The sequence below is a fragment of the Schistocerca nitens genome, chromosome 4, assembly GCF_023898315.1.
Source record: "Schistocerca nitens isolate TAMUIC-IGC-003100 chromosome 4, iqSchNite1.1, whole genome shotgun sequence".
Classification (NCBI taxonomy): Eukaryota; Metazoa; Arthropoda; class Insecta; order Orthoptera; family Acrididae; genus Schistocerca; species Schistocerca nitens.
Window position 1 is genome coordinate 520042869 of NC_064617.1, and position 5502 is coordinate 520048370.

Genomic DNA, 5502 nt, shown 5'->3' on the forward strand with positions numbered 1-5502 from the left:
ATATTAAAGAACAAATAGACAGCTGCATTTATGCTGTTTCTAAAACACTTAACAGCTATTGACATCTGCCTTCAAACAAATGATAAATAAAGAATATCCGTATTTTGCAACCGAATGCCTAAGTACGATAAGAGATTTCGTAACACAAACGTTTAGTCCACATCTGTGTTATTGCACATGTTTTCGCATTAAGTGTTGCCGAGCGAGCAGCACAGATTGTTGTGCTCAATAAGTATATTTGTATTCATCCAACAGAAGAGAGCTCCAACTAACGAGATTGAACGAATTCATTTTCAAATAATAAAAATTTGAACAATTACAGAAGGCTACACAGACAAGCCAGTTTTGAAGAAAATTGCGGGTTTTTAGTTACGAACTGTCATCAACTTCAGTGAAATATTGTGTCTAGTTATTACTGACGTATTTGAAATGTAAACTTTTGGATTATATCCTCGTCTACTGGGTTCAAGATTTCACTGTTAATTATTTTTCAGTACCTATCACAACCAAAACACTATCATACTGTTTTCTTTTGCTTCACTTTTTTGTGTCTGGTTTCTTTGTCAGGAACATCTTTCATACGTTTAGAGATGATATATTAATCGTTACTAACGGACAGGTAGGACGCCAACGCTTGGAAAAATTAAAACATCTAGAAAGAAAGGAGCACATGAATATAAAGGCGGAGCAACGGGAAAACGTTTCGTCTTATAAGAGAGTCGTGACAGACCTCTTACCCGATTAGCGATAACAGATCATGCAACTTCTTTTATCTCGTCCGTTTCCACCTTCCAGAAACAACGAAATGGGAAATGCCTAAATTGAAATAATCTTTTGTAAAATTGTTTGCATGGTTAGTTTATCGACAGTGGCAATTCTTACATATTTGGCCGGTGATTTATGAGGAGTCTGTTCCTTCATTTTCAACACCAAAATTGTAGGATGAAGAATTCAAACCTGCCTGTATGTCTTTTGAAAATAAGCTATTCGGTTTCTTACAAATGGTAGCTTAGCTCGTAAAGGGTGCCCCAAATTATTCGTTCAAATCAATGCACGAGGTAGACAAGATCAAAACAAATATATTAGATGAGGAACGTGTGTTCTCTGAAGTCAACTTTTTGCGTTGTGGAACAGTCTTTCAATTTCGTACTGACTTAAGCTGTTGTGTCTTTGTCACTGACTGGGAATGTGTACTGACATTCAAAACTACTTTGTGAACGCAACATGCGTTGTCAGAACTGCTGATTGTTAGACAAGGGACGTAGTTCCTGCACGATGAGACGCCAGTCCACTTCAGCATTGCTTTGAGGAGTCATGCGAGAGCTACCTTCGGGAATCGAAGGATAGGCCGACGTGGCCCTGTGGCCTGACCACCTAGCTCACCTGACCTCACGTGTCTGGGTCTCTTCCTCAGGGGACACACGAAGCAGCTGGTGTATGAAACCATTACGAAAACAGAAGAAGACCTACTCGCTAGAATTGCTTTCGCTGCTGGTACCATGGCGGACATGCCAGGAAACTTCGAACGGACACGACAGTTAATGGTCAGACAATGTACTGCATGCATACAGGCCAATGGTCGCGCATTCGAGCAGTACCTCCGAAAGCCACTGCTGTAACTAGCGTGCTAAACTATCTTCTATGTAAAAGACCCCAGCATCTGAATTTGCCGTCAAGGCATATGTACCAATAGTAAATAGATTTGTTTTGAGTTTTATACCTTCTGTATTAATTCGGAACACTCTGTACGGTTCTTTATGGCTACACTTACATACGTGCCCGTATGTTCCTCTTATAACGTCTAAGCGACACTCAGTTTACCTTCAAGCCTTCGCCAACACTTTCCACTCACCGCCACTGTAACGTTTTGTATTCGTAGCGTGAGAGTTTCAACATCGGAAACTGGTAAACCGAACACTTAATATTTGACGCATCCACCTTAGATGCTCTTCACATCAAGCGTTCGATACAGTTCCCCACAGTCGTTTAATAAACAAAGTAAGAGCATATGGACTATCAGACCAATTGTGTGATTGGACTGAAGAGTTCCTAGATAACAGAACGCAGCATGTCATTCTCAATGGAGAGAAGTCTTCCGAAGTAAGAGTGATTTCAGGTGTACTGCAGGGGAGTGTCATAGAACCGTTGCTATTCACAATATACATAAATGACCTTGTGAATGACATCGGAAGTTCACTGAGCATTTTTGCAGATGATGCTGTGGTGTATCGAGAGGTTGTAACAATGGAAAATTGTACTGAAATGCAGGAGTATCTGCAGAGAATTGGCGCATGGGGCAGGGAATGGCAATTGAATCTCAATGTAGACAAGTGTAATGTGCTGCGAATACATAGAAAGATAGATCCCTTATCATTTAGCTACAAAATAGCAGGTCAGCAACTGGAAGCAGTTAATTCCATAAATTATCTGGGAGTACGCATTAGGAGTGATTTAAAATGGAATGATCATATAAAGTTGATCGTCGGTAAAGCAGATGCCAGACTGAGATTCATTGGAAGAATCCTAAGGAAATGCAATCCGAAACAAAGGAAGTAGGTTACAGTACGCTTGTTCGCCCACTGCTTGAATACTGCTCAGTAGTGTGGGATCTGTACCAGATAGGGTTGATAGAAGAGATAGAGAAGATCCAACGGAGAGCAGCGCGCTTCGTTACAGGATCATTTAGTAATCGCGAAAGCGTTACGGAGATGATAGATAAACTCCAGTGGAAGACTCTGCAGGAGAGATGCTCAATAGCTCGGTACGGGCTTTTGTTAAAGTTTCGAGAACATACCTTCACCGAAGAGTCAAGCAGTATATTGCTCCCTCCCACGTATATCTCGCGAAGAGACCATGAGGATAAAATCAGAGAGATTAGAGCCCACACAGAAGCATACAGACGGTCCTTCTTTCCACCCTCCGCCACACACCGTCAGGTGGCTTGCGGAGTATGGATGTAGATGTAGATGTAGATGAAGTCGACCGTAGGCACTTAGGAACTGCGTTGGGATGTACTCACATCAAAAAAAGTTTTGCATCATCTCGGTTCCGAGAGTTCCGCAACCTGTACAGAAAATTGGAATAGAGATCAACATAAACATCACTTCCGCCCTTTTTATTGCTCATGAAAACCACACATTGTATGTTGTACCACCATACAGCGAGACCTTCAGAGCTGGTGGTCCAGATTGCTGTACACACCGGTACCTCTAATACCCAGTAGCAAGTCCTCTTGCATTCATACATGCCTGTATTCGTTGTGGCATACTATCCACAAGTTCAGCAAGGTATTGTTGGTCAGATTGTCCCAGTCCTCAACGGCGATTCGGCGTAGATCCCTCAGAGTCGTTGATGAGTCACGTCGTCCATAAACAGCCCTTTTCAAGGTATCCCAGGCATGTTCGATAGGGTTCATGTCCGGAGAACATGCTGGCCACTCTAGACGAGCGATGTCCCGAAGGAAGTGATACACAAGATGTGCGCGATGGGGGTGCGAATTGTCGTCCATGAAGACGAATTCCTCGCCAATATGCTGCCGATATGGTTGAACTATCGGTCGGATGATGGCATTCACGTATCGTAGTGCCGTTACGGCGCCTTCCACGACCACCATCGGCGTACGTCGGCTCCACATAATGCCACGCCAAAATAGCAGGCAACCTCCACCTTGCTGCACTCGCTGGACTGTGTGTCTAAGGCGTTCAGCCTGTCTGACGATTGTCTGGTTGAAGTCATATGCGGCACTCATCGGTAAAGAGAACGTGCAGCCAATCCTGAGCGGTCCATTCGACATGTTGTTGGGCCCATCTGTACCGCGCTTCACAGTGTCGTGGTTGCAAGGGTGGACCTCGCCATGGACGTCGGGAGTGATATTGTACATCATGCAGCCTACTGCGCACAGTTTGAGTCGTAACACGACGTCCTGTGGCTGCACGAAAAGCATTATTCAACATGGCGTTGCTGTCAGGGTTCCTCCGAATCATAATCCGTAGTTAGCGGTCATCCACTGCAGTAGTAGCCCTTGGGTGACCTGAGAGAGGCATGTCATCGACAGTTCCTCTCTGTATCTCCTCCATGTCCGAACAACATCGCTTTTGTTCACTCCGAGACGCCTGGACATTTCCCTTGTTGAGAGCCGTTCCTGGCACAAGGTAATGATTCGGACACGATCGAACAGCGGTATTGACCGCCTAGGTATGACTGAACTACAGACAACACGAGCCGTGTACCTCCTTCCTGGTGGAATGTCTGGAACTGATCGGCTGTCGGACCCCCTCTGTCTAATAGGCGCTAGTCATGGATGGTTGTTTACATGTTTGGGCTGGTTTAGTGAGATCTCTGAACAGTCAAAGGCACTGTGTCTGTGATGTGGACAGTCAGCGTCTATCTTCAAGAGTTCTGGGAACTGGGGTGATGCAAAACTTTTTTTGCAGTTTGTAATAGGTGACCGCTTTTCACGAAACAAAAAAACGCTTTGTGCTTTCTCCTGCAAAGACGTAATTGTGACAGCAGCACTCCTAAATTACGTTCGCTAACTGTAACAGGAGAGAGCAAAATAAATCAGATACTGCTAGAACACACCCGTAAAAGCTTCATGAGTTAAACCAGAATTTGCAAAAACCTTCCATAAAATATCTAGAAGTATGCGTAGGGAGCGATTTAAATTGGTACGACCACATAAAACTAATCGCAGGAACCGCTGATGCCAGACTGTGATTCATTTGAAGACTCCTCAGGAAATATTGTCCTTCAACAAAGGAGGTATCTTACAAAACCCCCGTTCGACCAGTACTTGAATATTGTTCTTCTGTGGAATCCGTAGCATATAGACTTGATAGATGAAAGAGAAGTCCCAAAGAGAAACTGCATGATTCTTTACGTGTTCGGTTGGTGAGCACAACAGCATGACGGAGATGATGGAACATCTCCAGTGGTAGACGCTGCAAGAGAGGCGTTCTGCATCAAGGAGTGGTTTACTGTGAAAGCTCCGAGAGCGATCGTTCATAGAAGAGTCAACAAGCATACTGCTTCCTCCAAAGTATATCTCGCCGTAGACCACGATGATAAAATTGGAGAGATCCGAACCCAGGCGGAGGATTACCGACAGGTGTTCTTCCCATGAACCATTGGCGAGTGGAAAAGATAGGGGTTGAAGTGACAGTCGCATACACAGTACCCTCCGCCACACATCTTAAGGTGGCTTTCGGACTATATATGTATATGTAAACAGTGCATAGACTTGTGAAAGTGTACCAGTGAAATACTCTATAAGTTAAGCTACCATTTGCAACAAGCCACACAGTTCCTTAGAAATAAGTTTTTCTTAATTAGTGATGGACTTTATACTTACCACGTATATTCTTGAAAGAAACCTGAGATAAAATAGCGATAACTCCTAAATTTAATCGTTATCATGCTGATCTACAACTGCTTCTTTTTGCGTCATTCTGCGAATGCTACATAACACGGGGGCGGCGCTTCAGTGCGAGATAAGTGCGTCCC